Genomic DNA, 19787 nt, shown 5'->3' with positions numbered 1-19787 from the left:
CACGCTGACAATCTGACATTCACTAAGCGTGTTGGCTACGCGGTATCCATCGTATAGCTCTGAACTTGTGATCGGGAGATGGTGGACTTGAATCCCATCATCACGTCAGGAACGCTGAAGATTGTTTTCCATGGTTTCCAATTTTCAGACCAGATGAATGTTGGATCTGTATCTGAAATAAGGTGACGGCCGATTCTTCACCAGTACTCGACCTTTTCCACTCGAACGCCGTCGGGCGACGTTAAATAGAAATAAAGAAACCAATAACCTGATGTCCGACTACTTATTCTCAGTCAAGAATTTCGCCGACCCATTCAGTCCAGAGAAACTGTTGTGATGAAATATGTTTGAAGTCCTGTCCAGATTCCGATAGCTATTTTTTTATATTTCCTCAAAGTGAGTTATAACACCTTTTCATTTCCTATTACACAAGTATGGACAAACTCCACACAAAATTATATGGCTGTCAGTAATTTTCCTTGATGTTAGAAGTGCCGTATACAAAGAATATAACTACGACAACAGCACAGAATAAACTGATGTTCTCATATTCTCCGAAGTCGTGCAACTCTTTTCAAACACCCTTTCAACGCAGATGAGTTGCATGTATCTTACAAGCACATATCAAGCTTCTTGCCAATCTCAAATATCTAACAGTTCCGGTAACTGAACCCGGAACACCAAGGACGACAGCTACTGAAACAGCGCTAACCGTTAAACTTCGGAGCTGGAGTTAACACAATAGAAGACTGAAGAAGTTCTTAAAGATCATCACCGTCTTCGTTACTAAAACCGGAAGAGAAAAATGTTTAACAACTAGGAGATGATTGAGTCGGCTACGGAAGGATAAGTGGAAAAGAGAAAAAAATAATTGTCTTGAAAATCTAATAACTTAGATAGATATCGTTTATTCTTACACTTACCCAGTGAATACATAAATGACACATAAATATTAAATAAACAAGAGACTGAAACAAATTACAGGGCTATGCTACTATGTGCTATCTTACTGCACATAAAATGTCTATTATAATATACAATCGCTTAAGTGCGGCCAGTATCCAGTAATCGGGAGATAGTGGGTTCGAACCCCACTGTCGGCAGCCCTGAAGATGGTTTTCCGTGGTTTCCCATTTCCACACCAGGCAAATGGTGGGGCTGTACCTTAATTAAGGCCACGGCCAATCCTTCCCATTCCTAGGCTTTTCCCATCCCATACTTGCCATAAGACATATCTGTGTCGGTGCGACGTAAAGCAAATAGAAAAAAAAATTATATTATACAATATAAATGAACATTTTGCTTCCTAGGTTCGATAATATAATTTCTGCGAAGAAATTAAAATACAATGAATAATAATAATAATAATAATAATAATAATAATAATAATAATAATAATAATAACTAGAGGACACGCGCTGCTCCGCATCACTCAATATACACTGACTGACAGAGCAAATGCAACACCAAGAAGGAGTGGTCAGAACTTTATGCCAATTGCAGGGTAGACTGACGTCACTGAGGTATGCTCATGATGTGAAATGCGCCGCTGTGCTGCGCACGTAGCGAACGATAAATGGGACACGGCGTTGGCGAATGGCCCACTTCGTACCGTGATTTCTCAGCCGACAGTCATTGTAGAACGTGTTGTCGTGTGCCACAGGACACGTGTATAGCTAAGAATGCCAGGCCGCCGTCAACGGAGGCATTTCCAGCAGACAGACGACTTTACGAGGGGTATGGTGATCGGGCTGAGAAGGGCAGGTTGGTCGCTTCGTCAAATCGCAGCCGATACCCATAGGGATGTGTCCACGGTGCAGCGCCTGTGGCGAAGATGGTTGGCGCAGGGACATGTGGTACGTGCGAGGGGTCCAGGCGCAGCCCGAGTGACGTCAGCACGCGAGGATCGGCGCATCCGCCGCCCAGCGGTGGCAGCCCCGCACGCCACGTCAACCGCCATTCTTCAGCATGTGCAAGACACCCTGGCTGTTCCAATATCGACCAGAACAATTTCCCGTCGATTGGTTGAAGGAGGCCTGCACTCCCGGCGTTCGCTCAGAAGACTACCATTGACTCCACAGCATAGACGTGCACGCCTGGCATGGTGCCGGGCTAGAGCGACTTGGATGAGGGAATGGCGGAACGTCGTGTTCTCCGATGAGTCACGCTTCTGTTCTGTCAGTGATAGTCACCGCAGACGAGTGTGGCGTCGGCGTGGAGAAAGGTCAAATCCGGCAGTAACTGTGGAGCGCCCTACCGCTAGACAACGCGGCATCATGGTTTGGGGCGCTATTGCGTATGATTCCACGTCACCTCTAGTGAGTATTCAAGGCACGTTAAATGCCCACCGCTACGTGCAGGATGTGCTGCGGCCGGTGGCACTCCCGTACCTTCAGGGGCTGCCCAATGCTCTGTTTCAGCAGGATAATGCCCGCCCACACACTGCTCGCATCTCCCAACAGGTTCTACGAGGTGTACAGATGCTTCCGTGGCCAGCGTACTCTCCGGATCTCTCACCAATCGAACACGTGTGGGATCTCATTGGACACCGTTTGCAAACTCTGCCCCAGCCTCGTACGGACGACCAACTGTGGCAAATGGTTGACAGAGAATGGAGAACCATCCCTCAGGACACCATCCGCACTCTTATTGACTCTGTACCTCGACGTGTTTCTGCGTGCATCGCCGCTCGCGGTGGTCCTACATCCTACTGAGTCGATGCCGTGCGCATTGTGTAACCTGCATATCGGTTTGAAATAAACATCAATTATTCGTCCGTGCCGTCTCTGTTTTTTCCCCAACTTTCATCCCTTTCGAACCACTTCTTCTTGGTGTTGCATTTGCTCTGTCAGTCAGTGTAATTAAGTCAGGCAACTCGTCTTGATATGTCTGTCCTAGTCATATTGTTTTGCCTTCCTTTTCAATGGTTTTATGAATATTTAATAAGAAGCGCGTTATAGTATGCCGCAGTTAATTCATTTCGACGTGTCATCATGCCGTCTGTTTTGTAAAAATCTGTCCATATATTCGCTTTTTTAAAAATCCAGAAGTTCCTGAAGTAAAGCTTGGTATTGTGTCATAGAAGGCAATGGTATTTTTAATCGCAGTTCTGTATAGAACGGTTGTCTTGTGAGCTCATAGGTCAGTCTCGAAGGGGCGGTTTTTGCCAGGCAGGGCATTTTTTAAAGGTGCATGGCCTTCAGTCTTTCTAGTGTAGCTAGGTTATTCTTCGATAGGTGTTCCCAGATAATGTCTAAATCGAATGTTATGATGGGGTCTGTTTGCACGTAGACTTTCTTTTCTCTCAGCAGCATGTAAGCTATTAGGGACGCTCCGTCATCTGTTGAATATATTTGGAAGTTGGGAATGGTTAGAGTATCAAAGAGTATCTAGCAGGGAATAGTATTCTTCCGTGATCCCAGGAAGTGTATACTCTCTGGCTCGACAGGTAGTAATGAAATGAAATAGCGTATGGCTTTTAGTGCCGGGAGTGTCCGAGGACAAGTTCAGCTCGCCAGATGCAGGTCTTTTGATTTGACACCCGTAGGCGACCTGCGCGTCGTGATGAGGATGAAATGATGATGAAGACGACAAACACACCCACCCCCGTGCCAGATAAATTAACCAATTAAGGTTAAAATTCCCGACCCTGCCGGGAATCTAACCCGGGACCCCTGTGGCCAAAGGCCAGCACACTAACCATTTAGCCATGGAGCCGGACACAGGTAGTAATCAAACATGGCTACATGCAATCACATCACTAAGGATGAAAATCACATATATGAGAATATTCATGAAAGTCACTTAGCAACCTGTTAAGTACAGAATGACCGAGCTCGATAGCTGCAGTCGCTTAAGTGCGGCCAGTATCCAGTATGCGGGAGATAGTAGGTTCGAACCCCACTGTCGTCAGCCCTGAAAATGGTTTTCCGTGGTTTCCCATTTCCACACCAGGCAAATGCTGGGGCTGTACCTTAATTAAATTCACGGCCGCTACCTTCCCAGTCCCAGCCCTTTCCTGTCCCATCGTCGCCGTAAGACCTGCCTGTGTCGGTGCGACGTAAAAAAACTAGCAAAAAAAAAGTACAGAATGTATTGCGAGCTACGGTAAGCCTCCACCTGCAATTATTGGAGTGATCGTTTAATGACTTGATTTTAGGATTATTCAAAGTTGACTGAACTTAGAGACCTATCAATGTCTGATGATTCACCGACAGGTAATTCTGGAGAGAATAAAATAAAAATGAAGCACATGGGGTCCAGAAGAACGGACGGTCGTATTTGCCAAAGCTGTTTTTAGTAAACTCTCAATATATAGGTAATAATACAGATAACGTATGGATGAGAACAATGACCAAGCGTGGAAGGGAAGAAAAGATAATGGAGGTGACAGAAGCTGGGATCTCCGTAACAACCACATGATGATGACAATGAGGATTTATGATCATGATGATAATAGAATTTCGTATGGCAGACACCCCGATGAGAATGATTATGGGAGACTGCGTGTTAATGTGTTGGTTGACAGTGTTATGTGTGGTTTAACAATTGCAGGGATGTTGAGAACAGCACGAACACCCAGTCATCTGCCAAACCTTTTAAAATCACCATCTAAGGCCACGGCCGCTTCCTTCCACTTCCTAGGCCTTTCCTCTCCCATCGTCGCCATAAGACATATCTGTGTCGGTGCGACGTAAAACAAAATAGCGAAAAAAATAAAATAAAAAATAATCACCATCTGGGACCCTCTGAACCGAAGGCCAGTACACTCACCATTCAGCTAAGGTGGACAATGTTGTAACACTAGTTGTCAGACAGAATTCACACACGAAGGCTTTCAGTTCAAATACACCATCCTCGTGTAGGTAGGTATAAACTGTCACGTAAAAGAACTCCTGTTGGACAAAATTTCGGCATCCCGGCGCCTCCGAAAACCGTTAAAGTACGTTGTGGGACCAGTCCGCCTATGTCGTGTAATGGTTAGTGTGATTCGTTGCCACCCTCCGGATGCCCGGGGTCGATTCCTGGCTCTACCGAGACGTTTGAAAAGTGGTACGAGGACTGGTACAGTGTTTGAAGTGGTTGTCCGTGGTTTCTCCACTTCTTCTCTAGGCGAATGCCGGGATGGTACCTAATTTAAGGCCATGGTCGCTTCTTTCCCTCTTCCTTGCCCACCCCTTCCAATCTTCCTATCCCTCACAAGGCCTCAGCATAGCAGGTGAGACCCCCCTGGGCGAGGCACTGGTCTTCCACTCCAGTTGTATCCCCGACCCAAAGTCTCACCCTCTGGGACACACTGCCCTTGAGGCGGTGGAGGTGGAGTCCAGGGGAAAAGCCACCCTGGAAGTTAAACGCATAATGCAATGAAATATTATTACTTTATCCATCAACTGGACTTTAAAATGTCGTGCAACACAGGATCAGATGCAGAATTAAACGCCACCTGTTTGGATACTACTAGGAGGTAAGGGTTATTCTGCCCGAAGGCAGGTCCGAACCTCCGCAGAGGTATTCCTGAGCCGGAGTTTACGTGCGGTAGGGTGGCCAGTTCCTTTCCGCTCCTCCATTCCCTTACCCCCCACCAACAGCGCGTGGCAACCCACCCAACTCCTGACCACGCCCAATGTTGCTTAACTTCGGAGATCTCACGGGATCCGGTGTTTCAACACGGCTACGGCCGTTGGCATACTACTAGGAAAAAAGGAAGAATTGCATAACATTTTAAAAACTCACTTCTTCGATAGTAGATTTTTTCTACGATCTTACAATCATTTAGAATATACTTAACGAGATGGTATAAAAAGCTGAAAAACGTGAACCATACTATCTCCTTTCTCATCATCATCATCTGTTTACCCTCCAGGTTCGGTTTCTCCCTCGGACTCAGCGAGGGATCCCACCTCTACCGCCTCAAGGGCAGTGTCCTGGAGCTTCAGACTCTTGGTCGGGGGATACAACTGGGGAGAATGACCAGTACCTCGCCCAGGCGGCCTCACCTGCTATGCTGAACAGGGGCCTTGGTGGGGGATGGGAAGATTGGAAAGGATAGACAAGGAAGAGGGAAGGAAGCGGCCGTGGCCTAAGTTATGTACCATCCAAGCATTTGCCTGGAGGAGAAGTGGGAAACCACGTAAAACCTCTTCCAGGATGGCTGAGGTGGGAATCGAACCCACCTCTACTCAGTTGACCTCCCGAGGCTGAGTGGACCCCGTTCCAGCCCTCGTACCACTTTTCAAATTTCGTGGCAGAACCGGGAATCGAACCCGGACCTCCGGGGGTGGCAGCAGCTAATCACGCTAACCACTACACCACAGAGGCGGACCTATCTCCTTTCTAATGCTTAAATTTGACCAGAGCGAAGGAGAATAATGCAAATGACTTCCGCGGCTCAATCTCGTGAATAAGACATTTTTTCCACTCCCGTTAATTAAATTTAAATAGATTCACAAAGATATAAATGTCCTCGTCGACAAATTAAGGAGATGTACAAGGCTGTATATACGTTAACGTTTCTGAAGAATCAACTTACCTACATTTCTTATAATTGGAGAGGCATTTCCACAAGAAATATCTTACCAATAATAGAAAGAAAAAAAAAAAGAGAAATGATAACTACGGTAATGCAAACACTTCCGGCGGAGTATGTCAGAGACTTAACCCCCCCCCCCAAAAAAAACCATGGCACTACAGCCCTTGAAGGGCCTTGGCCTACCAAGCGACCGCTGTTCATCCCGGAGGCCTGCAGAATACGAGGTGTCGTATGGTCAGTACGACGGATCCTCTCGGCCGTTATTCTTGGCTTTCGAGACCGGGGCCGCTATCTCACCGTCAGATAACTCCTCAATTATAATCACGTAGGCTGAGTGGACCTCGAACCAGCCCTCAGGTTCAGGTAAAAATCCCTGACCTGGCCGGGAATCGAACCCGGGGCCTCCAGGTAAGAAGCAGGCACGCTACCCCTACACCACAGGGCCGGCCAGAGAGTTATCTCTTTTTACAAATACACATTTTTTTTTAATTGTGAAGAGGAAGCATGCTAGAATTCATCATTCAGAAATACCTACATTTTAAAAAGAATAACCTTCAATGTAGATTCATATTCGTATACTTCTTATACTAATTACAGGTAACCCCTCAATACAATTCCTCAATAGGTGCTACTGTTATTACTATTAACTGTATGACCTCTGCACCATAGGCTATGTAGAGATTTTGATTATTTTCACAACGTTTACGCTGCTAAAAAAATCCGCGGCGGTGCATTTCTTTTCAGGGACAACCGCCAATGGAGGTGATCTGAATGATTTAAACACATACCAGCCCTTCGGCAAATGTGAAATTTCTGGCAGCAACGGGAATCGAACCCAAGGCCCTGAGGATGGCAGATAATAACGCTAACCGTTACACTATGGAGGTGCTTTCCCCTTACTTATACACTGAATCCAAGGCTTTTGATAAGGCTGAACGTAAGAGGCTACTGCCGAAAATGAGGGCTATTGGACTGTACAAAAGAGTGGGTGGCTAAATTTCCATAAACAGAACTCGGAGTATTAGAACAGGGGGAAATATCTGGTCCTAGCGTTCTGCAAGGCAGTATTATTGTACCTTTATACAGTCATTTCTTTCTTTTTAAGAATTAATCTGTTTACCCTCTAGGGTTGGATTTTCCTCCGGATTCATCGAGGACCTCTACCGTCTCGGGGGTAGTGTCTTGGAGCATGAGACATTTGGTCGGGGATACAACAGGTAAGGAGGACCAGCATCTCATCCAGGTGGCCTCACTTGCAATGCTGAACAGGGGCCTTGTGGTGGGATGGATAGATTGGAAGGGATAGACAAGGAAGAGGGAAGGAAGTGGTCGTGGCCTTACGTTAGGTACCATCCGGCATTTGCCTGGAGGAGAAGTAGAAAATCACGGAAATCCTCTTCGAGGTTCACTGAGGTGGGAATCGAAGCCCCTCTACTCAGTTGACTTCCGAGGCTTTCTAAAATTTCGTAGCAGAGCAGAGAATCGAACCCCGACCTCGGGGGATGCTAGGTAATCACACTAATCACTACACCATACAGGCGGACTTTACGTTTTCTTACATATATAAATGATAGGAGTAAAGAGTGCGCCTCTGTGGTGTAGTGGTCAGTGTGATTAGCCGCCACCCCCGGAAGCCCTTGTTCGATTCCCGGATCTGCCACGAAATTTGAAAAGTGGTACGAGGGCTGGAACAGGGTCCACTCAGCCTCGGGAGGTCATCTGAGTAGAGGTGGGTTCGTTTCCCACCTCAACCATCATAGAAGTGGTTTTCCGTGGTTTTTCGCTCTTCCTCCAGGAAAATGGCGGGATGGTACCTAACTTAAGGCCACGGCCGCTTCCTTTCCTCTTCCTTGCCCATCCCTTCCAATCTTCCCATCTCCCACAAGGCCCCTGTTCAGCATAGCAGGTGAGGCCGCCTGGGCGAGGTACTAGACCTCCTCCCCAGTTGTATCCCAGACCCAATGCCTCACGTTCCAGGACACTGCCCTTGAGGCGGTAAAGGTGGGATTCCTCTCTGGGTCCGAGGGAAAAGCCAACCCTGGACGGTAAACAGATTAAGAAGAAGAAGTAAGGATAGGAAGGAAATGGCGTGTAAGTCACTGGTAAGACCCAGTCAGAATGTGGTACCAATGTACGGGACCTTCTCCAGGATTACTTGAATTACTTGATTCGATGACTGGGAAAATATCCAAAGGAAAGTAGCACAATTAGTTGTGAGTGATTTCCGATAAAAGAATGTAGTGTTACGAAAACTTTGGGCTTGGGAAGACTTGGTAGTAAGAAGACAAGGTGCTCGACTAAGCGACATGTTCCGAGCAATCAGTAGAGAGAGGCAGAGTAGGCGAATAAGCTTGAATGAAGCTTTCAAAATTATATTTATTTTTTCAATTTGCTCCTGTAATACTTATTACCAAACTAGCTGTAATACCCGTCGTTAATGGGACAATCATAGAGAATGCGCAAAGTTATCCAACTCCCCAGCTACTTTCCGCCAATATTCAGGTGTGCTGTTTTACGCGGGACGCAGCAGTAATCCCATCTATCCGAGATGAGCGGCAGTAGAAGGGACAAATCACATAACTACAAGACAAGATGGCGCGTGCTGTGTGTGTTGTGTAGGAGAGCCCCGTGTTACCAGCCGAAATTTCGAAGATAATTAGCAGACAGGTCCGGTGAGTGTGTGTCAATAATTACACCAGAAAACTGACGTCTAGCTCCAGCAAAAACTATCCGTAAAAAGTATAAATAAGCGTGTATCAGACTTTGAACCAAAGTTTGTTAAACGGATGGATGAGTTCCAAGCTCGCTTGGAACAGTTGACATCGGCCAGTGCCAGCAGTGCTGCCAACACTAACGACCGCGCCAATGAAAATCTAACTTCCCTCTATTCTGAGTTCAAAGACTTTCGCCAGTACATCTCGGCGGAGATTTCTTGTGTAAAGGAGGAATTATTATTTGTGCAACAGCGACTTGACCACCACAAAGCCCGGGCTGACGAAGCCGAATAATACAATACGCGGAACTGTCTACTCATTCAAGGGGGGAAAGAAAAACCGGCCAAAGTGATAGAGACAGTAAAATCTAATCTGCAAGTGGACTTCTCGATGGATGTCATCGATCGCTGTCATGGATAGGGAACTCTACGCAGATCAGCTGCGAAAGTCGTGACCTCGGGAAATAGGCCGATTATACTTAAATTCGTCCGGTTTCATGTTCGCGATCGTGTCTGGCGCGCTAGGAAACTCTTCAAAGGCACCAGACTATTGGTTACGGAGGCATTGACTGCTATAAGAAAAGATCTGTTAAATCGAGCCCGAGACCAGCTCGGACTGCGTAACGTTTGGACCCAGGAAGGAAGGATCATAGTTCCAGGCAAAAACAAAAACAAATTTACAGTGACCACTAAAGCGGAACTAAACGCTGTTATTTCAGGGCCAGGTGATTAGTAGAGTACATGACTCATGGATAAGTGGTACCGAGCTCGATAGCTGCAGTCGCTTAAGTGAGGCCAGTATCCAGTAATCGGAGACGCCGAGGTGCCGGAATTTAGTCCCGCAGGAATTCTTTTACATGCTAGTATATCTACCGACACGACGCTGAAGTATTTGAGCACCTTCAAATACCACCGGGCTGAGCCAGGATCGAACCTGCCAAGTTGGGGTCAGAAACCCAGCGCCTTAACCTTCTGAGCCACTCAGCCCGGCTATCCAGTAATCGGGAGATAGTGGATTCGAACCCCACTATCGGCAGCCCTGAAGATGGTTTTCCGTGGTTTCCCATTTTCATACCAGGCAAATGCTGGGGCTGTACCTTAATTAAGGCCACGGCCGCTTCCTTCCCATTCCTAGGCCTTTCCTATCCCATCGTCGCCATAAGACGTATCTGTGTCGATGCGACGTAAAGCAAATAGCATTGAATTATAAGTGGTTTTATTATAAGTTTAATGTGAGTGAATGTTTAAATGATTCAAGCGTCTTACGTATACAAGAGGAAACCATGGTAAGTTATCCTCTGTTGATTTTTTGATTATGGCTAACACAGGTAGTAATGTAGCTTTCTCCCTGGGCAGGGTAAATGACCTTCACCTTGATACTGAACCCTTCCACTCTTCTGTTTCCCTGACTCTTTCTCACCCCGCCCGCAGTCACCTGGAGAGAGAATTCTCCTCCTTTCCCCGTTCATTACTGTGTGCCCATGTCAATGCTCAGTCTATAATTGCCCATCACACTGAGCTGAAAGCTATTTTTGAAGGAAGTTGTAGCAATTAGTGAGAGGTGGATGAAGGACTCGGTCCCTCTAAACACGGTATTCAATGCAGTTTTTCACAATAGACCGAAGCGCCGTGAAGGAGGAGTAGCTCTATACAGAAACAATTTAACGGGGAAGATTATACAAACTTAAACATTATTTATTGACACCTTAACTGAATATATGTTTGTTGAACTATCTGTTGATAAGACTAAAGTATTTATTGGAGTTACAAACCACCAAAAGCAGGAAACTTCACCGACTTCGAAGAAAATTCATTAAGACTCATACCTACCTACGAATATGTACTCATATTTGGTGACTTTAACACAAACCTGTTAATAGACTTCATTGAAGCAAATCGTTTACAGAACATATTTACCTCTTGTAACATGTCGGTAGTGCCACTTAACCCTATTTATCACGTGCATACGGCTAACGGATCTTCACACACTCTAATAGATTTACTCATCACAAACAATCCTCAGAAAATACTAAAACACGGATAAGCTTCTGTACCAGGTATATCCTACCCCGATCTCATATATTTAGCTTATTTTTTGAAAGTTCCCAAAACAAAGCCGAAGTGGATAACCTATAGAGACATGAAAAAGTATCCTCACCAGTTGATACAAGACGTTATTCTCTGCCCGTGGGACGAAATACTGCACTTGACTGACAATGACGAAAAAGGAAAGAGGTTTAACACATTATTGTTGGGATTGTATAACAAACACGTACCTAAACGTACTGCTACGGTGACTCGCAAAGCTGCTCCATTTCATCAAATGACATTAAGTCCGCAATGGCTGAACGTGATGACTACACAGATGTTATAAGCAGACATTATCAACTGACGATTTTGAAAAGTACCGTGTGCTTAGAAAAAAGAGTTAAACAAATAATCAGAAACAAAAAAATATGCGTACTTCCAACAATTAGCCAATAACTTGAACACGAAAAGTACCTGGCAACAACTCAGATCCGTAGGTATTGGGAGGCAAACAACAAACTCCAATACACATGACATAAATCCAGATTAATTAAATGCCCATTTTACTAGAGAAATAGTCAGTACCCATCCTCATATTATACAAACAACAATAAATTAGCTCCAATCTACTCCATTACCACAACGACCTTTGTTCAAATTTCGTAAAGTAAATGAAACTGATGTAAGGAGAAAACTAACATCAATCAAATCACAAGCAATCGGAGTGGATGAAATCCCGATATTCTTCGTCTTTACCTTGAGAGATATCGTATTGCCAGTTTTAACCCACATATGTAACTCATGTCTTTCGGAAGGCTACTTTCCAACTGTTTGGAAGGATGCTTGAATGTTTCCAGTACCAAAAAAATCTCTAGCAAATTCTCCATCTGACTATCTGTCTGTCTGTATACTTTCTTCACTTTCGAAAGTCTTGGAAAAACTCATGCATGAAGAACTGCTCCAGTATTTGACGCACCATTCGTTACTTGATCACTTACAATCTGGATTTTAAAAAGGACATAGTACATCTACTGCTCTTCTGAAAATTACGGATGACGTAAGAAAAGCAATGGATGGACGTAAAGTGACCGTGCTCATTCTTCTAGATTTCAGCAGTGCTTTTGACACTATCAGTACGGAAATATTAATAGCGAAATTGGATTCCTTTCACCTTAACCACGCTGCTCTCAATTTGTTCGCTTCCTACCCCCACAACCAACGACAGTGTGTTGTTGTGAATGAAAAGAGAACGGAGTGGAAGCACAAAGTTAATGGTGTGCCACAAGGTTCTATACTCGGCCCCCTGTTATTTATTTTATATCTGAATGACATCTCTTCTAAGTTGGACAACTGAAACTACCATCTCTATGCCGACGACCATCAAATTTTCTGCCACACAAAAGTGATGACATAAATACAGCTATTGATAATATGAACCGAAACTTAGAGCAGATCAGCTGTTATGCAGCTGAGAATTCTCTCACCATCAACCCAACGAAAACACAAGCCATCATACTAGGGCATAGAAAACTGCTTACCAATTTACACAGTCTACAACTTCCAGTTATTCAACTAAATGGCGTTGCTATCCCATTCTGTAAATCAGTAAAAAGTCAGTATAAATGAAACTCTAAACTGGGATGAGCATGTCACTAAAGTATGCAGGAAAGTTAATTCATCACTTCATCTCCTTAAGATTCACCAGACCGTATTACCTCTCACCTTAAAAATAAGACTGGTTCAAACACTGATAGTTCCAACTTTTAACTATTGCAATGTTGTGTTGCTGGATGCTACCAGTGAACAAAATAAGAAACTGCAGAGAGCTTTAAACTCCTGCATAGGATCTATTTTTTAAATTAAATTTTGCCTCGCATGTAACCCCTTTTTATGCACAACTTTCTTGGTTAAAAGTAGAACAGCAGAGAAACCAGAATGTATCAACCCTGATCTATCGACTCTTGACTGAAAATATACATTATTATCTCTCCAGGGATTTCCGTTTTCTATCTTCCTTTCATGACCGTGACACGAGTTCTGGGTCAACAATTGCAATACCTCCACATCATACATCTGCCTTCAGTAATTCTTTCCTCGTGTCGGGCGCTAGAATATGGAATTACCTTCAAAAGACAGTCTAAAGATTTCCTCTTGAATACGTAGGCTATATTAAGTAGTTATGTGCGAATGTATCAGTGAATGACTTGAGCAAATAGTTCCCAAAAGTTTGCATAAATTACTGTTATATTATACGAATTCCACGTGGAGTAAATGTTGAATTTATTTTGCTCATTTTAGACTTAGGATGTAGATCTTTTGGTTTTAGTCTATATTAAGTTATATTATACAGGGTGGCCCACTTAAAGCTTTCATCGCAGATATATCTGGAACAACAAGATATATTGAAAAATGACTTTCACAGGCATGAAGGCAGGGAAGGGGCTAATTAAAGTAAATACTATGAGCCAGTCAAAAACGTAGGAAAATAGTATTTTCAACATCAACTTACGTTTTTTTAAATGGACACCCTCTATTATTTTGTGCGCAATCGTTAACATGAAAAATCACATAAGTAATGGCGTTTGTTTCATCGCAATAGGTCAATTACATCCCGAGATATTGCAACGTGAAAATGACGCTTGAGATAAACGAAACGCGCAGCAGTTGCACATCCCGAGAGTCAAGCGCGAACCTCACGGTCCTCTTACACACGATGTGATTGCCGTACTACGATGCGACAGACACTGTACTTAATGCTATTTGCACTGTTATCAAGAGGGATGAAAATAAGAGAAGGGTTTCCTGCCACAGCAAAAGGATACGTAAATAACGGTTTCCCCCTTGCGTGTTTTATTTACCTACACAGTACATTGCAGTACTTTGTACTGTACTACTTCAGAATGTCCATAATTCGCACAGCAAAGTTACTGTAACGAAATTCTCTTATTTTTATCCCTCTTGATAGCAGTGCAAATAGCATTAAGTATAGCGCCTGTCGCATCGTAATACGGCAATCATATCGCGAGTAAGAGGACCGTGAGATTCATGATTGACTCTCGGGATGTGCAACTGCTGCGCGTTTCGTTTATCTCAAGCGTCAACTTCACGTTGCAATATCTCGGAATGTAATTGATCTATTGCGATGAAACAAACGCCATTACTTATGTAATTTTTCATGTTAACGATTGCGCACGAAATAATACAGGCTGTCCATTTAAAAAACGTAAGTTGATGTTGAAAATACTATTTTCCTACGTTTTAGACTGGCTCATAGTATTAACTTTAATTAGCCACTTCCCCGCCTTCATGCCTGTGAAAGTCATTTTTCAATATCTCTTGTTGTTCCAGATATATCTGCGGTGAAACGTTTAAGTGGGCCACCCTGTATTATACACAGTGTATTAAGTTTGTATTCATTACCAAGACGCATAATGTGGTTAAGAGTAAGAGAGGGTCAAGAGCCCTAACTTCGCCAAAATAAATAAATAAATAAATAAATAAATAAATAAATAAATAAATAAATAAATAAATAAATAAATAAATAAATCTATATATATATATATATATATATATATATATATATAAAATAAGAGTTTTGTCTGTACATTGCTCAGAATTTGAAAATAATGGTATTTCTGTATCGGTCATGTCCACAGTAACAAGGAAATGAACTTTTTACTTTTCCATAATGTCTGTCTGTCTGTCTGTCTGTCTGTCTGTCTGTCTGTCTGTCTGTCTGTCTGTCTGTCTGTCTGTCTGTCTGTCTGTCTGTCTGTCTGTCTGTCTGTACACGCATCACTAGAAAACGGCTAAAGAGAATTTAATGAAAATCGTCATGAAAAGTCGGGGAATACGCCGCTACAATCTAAGCCATAAATAATTTTATTCACGCTCATAGAAATGGTAGTTTAGGGGAAGGCCTAAAATTTAATTTTCAAATATTTACGTTATTAGTAGTCCCACAAAGTCAGAAAATAAGTCACTACAACCTAGGCTATGAATAATTGTATTTAAGCTGAGTGAAATGGTAGTTTAGGGGAAAGCCTAAAATTTAATTCTTAAATATTTACGTCATTAGTGGTCCTATCTCATTAAAGACTGGTATACAAAGTCGGAGAATGGCCGCTATAATCTAGGCTATACATTATTTTATTCACGCTGAACGAAATGGTAGTTTAAGGGAAGGCCGAAAATTGAATTTATGTTATTAGTATTCGTATCGGTAAATACAACATAACCAAAGTTTTATAGAATTAGAATTTTATAGAATTAAATTTCCGACCACTTATGTCTTATACATTTTTACCGTACCGGCTATGATAACACAGATATTCATGAATTTGTACTTTTGTTGCTAAATCCATAACGACGCCGAGCCACGAGAAAATGGGTCGACAGAATTTAATGAAAATAAGCATATAGACTCGGGGAATATGAAACTACAGTCTAAGCTATAAAAGTGTATTCACCCTGGATGAAATTGTAGTTTAGGGGAAGGTGCCTAAATTTTAATTTTTAAATACCTGTGTTTTTTGTCCTATTGACATGTGCTAGATAACAAACGTTACAGAGAATACACTTTCTGATCATTTATGTTTTATTCAGTTTTACTGTACCGACTATGATGAGTGGTATTTCACAGTCGGAAGAAAACTAAATGTGAAGGCCTACAATATCGAAGGCGCATAACATTGATCAACAATAACATTACATTGACCATTGTTTGTTGTGATGTTATTTGTCCCTTATGCTGCTTCTCAACTCTTAGAGATGGGATTACTGCTGCGTACCGAGTACAAAAGCCTGACTGAATATTGGCGGGAAAATACCGGGGAGTTAGAAAACTTTCTTCTTTAGCATGCCATTTCTCTGGTTCATACATTTTCTGATACAGCTGGTACGTAACACACTGTTTATTCATAGTACGGTATTCCAGTTATTCGATCCCTACTCTGACGCACTGTTTTGAAGGAGCAGTGTGCATACTTAAGGCAGAGGCTGACTTAGTAGTAGTAGTAGTAGTAGTAGTAGTAGTAGTAGTAGTAGTAGTAGTAGTAGTAGTAGTAGTAGAAGTATGATCTGGTCTAGAATAACAATTTAGACCTATTCCAAATTATAGCACCATAATTCAGTCAATAACTCAAAATTCAACCGTGAAAAGAGCCGTTTCTTAAAAGATTCTTCCTCTTCACTTTTATTAACTTCTACATTCATTTTATTCCAAATTATCAGTGAAGAGGGGGTTTCTCCTCTGGCTTGGAGGAAAAATTTGCCTCCAAGTCAGATAGATTTTTCCGCCACCAATGTAGTGAACTGATATTTTCCGACTCATCGGGTACTTCTAGGAAACAGATTAGTAAAAGGGCATTGATTTGCCCTGGGAGTCTTCACTGTTCGACCCTCTCCCTGCCGAAAAAAGACGAAGAGTCTTCACGAATCACGGCTGTCTGCGGCTTGGTCATTCCAGCTCTGGAACTGTGGACTGTTAGATCGGCAGTGTAGTCCTGTTCGTTAAAAGTGAGAAAATGTGTGGTCTTTCATTTGATCGATAATTTCATATGAAAGCATTGCTTTTAGTCGCGCCATTCCTACTGACGTCATTGTAATGTATGTTCATTTCAGTTGGGAAAACCACTAAGACAGTCTTTCTGAGGATGTAAAAAGGCAGGTGGAGAGTGAGTGTCTACAATTATAATGAAAACTCCCCAACCTGATTGTGACTGATGGTAGGCAAGCGGGTGTACCATTACAGTGAAAATTCCCTAACTCAGTTTTTATATGAGAAAAGATATTTGGTGACTTCCCCTTCGCGTTTCTAGGGTAACGTTAAGAGCTGTGCAATTTAATACAATCTTGCTCACAACGTGCACACTAGAATTCCGTGGCGAATGTATATACAGAGAGAGAGAGAGAGAGAGAGAGAGAGAGAGAGAGAGAGAGAGAGAGAGAGAGAGAGAGAGCGAGCGAGCGAGAGAGATTTATCTTTGTTTGAGAGGTCAGACGCTCTCGGTGCCTTGAAGTACTGAATGTGACGTCCTCTTGGTTACGAATGAAATTGTTCCTGTTCCTTACGTCTTGGAGCACTTCTTCGATCTTCTACAACATTCGTTTTTTTTCTTCACGTCGAGAGTGGAATGACTATTGAGCTTCTGCATATTGATTGAAGTGGCATCCAGTTCTACTCAGAAAATATTCTTTTTACAGCATCGCTCGTGACTGGAACGTGTATTTCCTTAAGTTGACAGTGCTCTTACCCAGCGCTGACCAACATCTACCCTCGAAAGTTTGGTCAAACAGCTGTCTTCCTTCCTTGCCTTCCTTTATCGTCTTTTATGGGAATATTTTAGAATGGCTATTTCGCTTCTGGCTCAAATGCCCAGTACGATATAGGAATGTCAAGAAATTCAACATATCATCAACTGTCTTTCGCCACAGTTGTATCGTTTCTGTGTTATCACTTTAATTTTATTGCACCTACACCCACTTTTTTAAAATACATATTCATCAGAATAGCGCACTGAAATGTCTCCTATAGTATATTCGCCCACAGACTGCCCAGTAAACAGGACGTAACTGCGTTATTCTGTTGAACCCGAAAGCCGATATATTATGTGACCATCGCCGTATAAGGTACAGCCGCAGCATTTGCTTACTAACTCCCGAATGCAAGCTTAAGCTACGTGGACCGAAGCACAGCCAATCGCTTGAAGCGCTGATTTCATTGGCTTCCACTGTGCTATGGCGCTTTTAGATCTGGAACTGTGCCGCTGCTTCCATTGATTGATAGTCGGTTTATGATACTAAATAGAGACGGACGAATAAACACTGAACTCTTGCAACGCCATCTCAGGCAGTTTCCACGTAGATCAATAATCATTTGTGATTTTGTAATCAGTATGTGCCCTTTCATTGCTTACAGAATGGTTGATGGCAGTCCTTGTTATAAATATGTTATATGTCTATCAATTCCCGTAACCAGGGAACATACCTTGTACTTCTATCATATTAGTCAGGGATAAAAATAAAATTCAGGAAACTCCCTGTGCTAATCTTTTCATCCTAAATCTACATCGTACATCTGCTGTAATCTGCTTGTCATATCCATACCTTCGTCTACACCTTTGATACTTTGATAGCACCTTCAAAAATCAGAGGATTGAGCCAGGTTCGAACCCACCATCTTGGGCTCAGAAATCCACATGTCTTATCATCTGAACATCTCAGTCCAGAGGATTGTTATGTAATATTAACGCGTAAATTATGTATATGTTTGTATACGCAATAATAATAAGAAGAAGTAGAAGACGAAGATTAAGAATAAGTGTACACCGGCGGGGCACTGCGTTATGTCGTACCCAACTTGGGAACATTTAGCGCGCCTGGAGCGGGAAGAGTAACACATGACAATGAGGTAACATGGTATATTGCGCCCTAGTGGGGGTGTGAAAGGCGTCATTCAATTGTAATTAATTATTGAGGAACATATTTTCAGAAACAAGAATATATTACTTTACATATTGTAAGTACGGACCAGGCCGAGATGGTATTGTGTAACCTGCCACAGACTGTTGTCTCCACTAAGATTAAGAAATACAATGGCCAGCAGAATTAGAATTCTCAGAAATTGTGACAAAGGGGAAGAGTAAGGCAAGAGTTATTTCCAAGTCAGTGGAAAAGTTTCAGAGCCGGGGGTGAAATTATAGTGCGACACACCGGATGAGGCCGTGTGCAGAATTCCTAGAAAGGACGTCAGGTGATCTCCAAGGTACTAGCGAGAGCTGAACGCAAAGTTGGTACTTAAAGAAAGAAATATGAAAATTCTCAGTCCCGCGTGAGCTTGGACCAATCGTAAAATTCATTGACCAGAAGCAGGTACGACAACTTCGTATTATAAGAAGCACTATCAAAGTTCACTCCACGGATTAAATTTATAGAAGGAAGCGATTCATAAATTCGAGATAAGGTGAAATTTATAAACCTAACCATATAATAAAAGTTATTAAAAGTTATTGATTGAGGGAGATTGACTGGAGAAGTTCTGAGAATTCATGGACGCTATCCGTTGATTGGCTGCAGGCAAGAGACGCTACAAAAGAGCGCGAAATTCCAGCCTGGAATACAGGAGCTAAATTCACGATTATATCATTTACCAGCGAACGATACTATTTGAGACTTGGCTTAGAGGCTAAAATAACATAATCACATCAGTGGATTCCAAGTTAAAGCCACACGCTGGGCCGCAAATAGTGGTATGAGGATACTGGAACTTCGGGTCCTACGATGACCTCTCGTGAACTCGGAGGAGAGGGGAGTCGAATATAAATTCAGGGTCGTGGAGACGGAGGTATCTTACTTGTAAAGAGTTGTTCGAGCTGTTACTACGCCAGGGTCCGTATCTGACTTGTCATAAAGTGAGTGCTGTTACTACGCCAGTACGTGTGTGTAGTCACTCGTGGAGTTAATATAATGATACTTAGCACAGTGAACCATGACGTGAAGTAGTCCGTATTACAGTCT

This window comes from Anabrus simplex, chromosome 1 (assembly GCF_040414725.1).
Source record: "Anabrus simplex isolate iqAnaSimp1 chromosome 1, ASM4041472v1, whole genome shotgun sequence".
Classification (NCBI taxonomy): Eukaryota; Metazoa; Arthropoda; class Insecta; order Orthoptera; family Tettigoniidae; genus Anabrus; species Anabrus simplex.
This window is presented reverse-complemented; position numbering follows the sequence as displayed.